Here is a 1,249-nt window from a genome sequence, read left to right as displayed (position 1 = left end):
TGCTTAAGCCCAAGAGTTGGAAGTTGCTGTGAGCTGTGGCGCCACAGCACTCTATCGAGGGTGACATAGTAAGACTGTCTCAAACAAGAAAAAAAAGAAATGAAAGATAGCATGGATGTTAAACAGGATTTGAAGACAAAAGTCCTTGTTCTAGTCTGTTTTTTCTAACTTGCTAAACTTTGATGAATTGTATTAATTTCTCCATAGATTTCCTAATTCTTAAAAAGAAATTCTTTGTGATTCTTAAAAAACATGAAGTACTTATTATACGGTAATCTTGTTAAGTCCTCACTGCTACTTACTCTGAAAATAATTTTTTTTTTTTGAGACAGAGTCTCACTAAGTTGCCCTCAGTAGAGTACCATGGTGTCACAGCTCACAGCAACCTCAAACTCTTGGGCTTAAGTGATTCTCTGGCCTCAGCCTCCCAAGTTGCTGGAACTACAGGCATAGCCACAACACCCAGCTATTTTGTTGTTGTTGTTGTTGCAATTGTCATTGTTGTCTAGCTGGCCCAGGCTGAGTTCGAACCTGTCAGCCTCAGTGCATGTGGTTGGTGCCGTAACCACTGCTCTATGGGCGCTGAGCCAAAATAATTTTCATGCTAAATATTGAGGTAGAAAATTTTCAGCAGAAGCAGAGATTCTTGTTTTCATATAAATAGCTAGAATGATGTTGAATTCAGAAATTCTTTTGTGTTCCAGATAAGCTTGAACAGGATTTGTAAATGGTTACATCCTCAGGGAAATATACTGCCCCATCCATTGAAAAAGCTAGCTCAGATTTTCATCATTACTGTTCAAGGTCCTAAAACATTAAGTAGATAAAAGGAGAAAGAACTCTTGTCAAATTTCATTTGGATCATAAAGGACCTGAATCTTTATAATTGGCTCTGAAGCTAGAAGCTAGCACTGTAATGAGTCCATTACCAAAGCCAAATGCAGGTAGAGATAAAGATTAGTGCTTGAAACAGTTGAGTACTCAACTATTGGCATAAACCATAAAGGATTGATCTTTTTTGATCTTACATCTAAAATGATGGCTGCTCTTTCATAAATGACAATTTAGATTATAAATGTATATTGGTACAAATGATTAGTAATCATTGCCCAGTGGCAAGCTTTGTAATTCACTTAAATGACAAATTTGTATGATTGACCTTTATAGTGACTATGAAAAGCTTTTTCCTTAATGTTCCAAGGAGTTGTTGGTTATCTAATGTTTCTTTAAAAATTATTTTTCCTGGCTC

At 36.3% G+C, this 1,249-nt stretch overlaps 1 protein-coding gene across 4 annotated transcripts in view; it reads left to right on the top strand.

The window, feature by feature from the left end:
* Window positions 1-1,249, top strand: part of IFT81 (intraflagellar transport 81) — a 78,659-nt gene that overhangs the window by 36,657 nt on the left and 40,753 nt on the right. The window lies entirely within an intron of this gene.

The sequence above is a fragment of the Otolemur garnettii genome, unplaced genomic scaffold, assembly GCF_000181295.1.
Source record: "Otolemur garnettii isolate 467f Iridium unplaced genomic scaffold, OtoGar3 scaffold00099, whole genome shotgun sequence".
NCBI classification, from domain to species: Eukaryota; Metazoa; Chordata; class Mammalia; order Primates; family Galagidae; genus Otolemur; species Otolemur garnettii.
The sequence above is the reverse complement of the archived record's forward strand: the minus strand, read 5'-3'. Positions and strand labels throughout refer to the sequence as shown.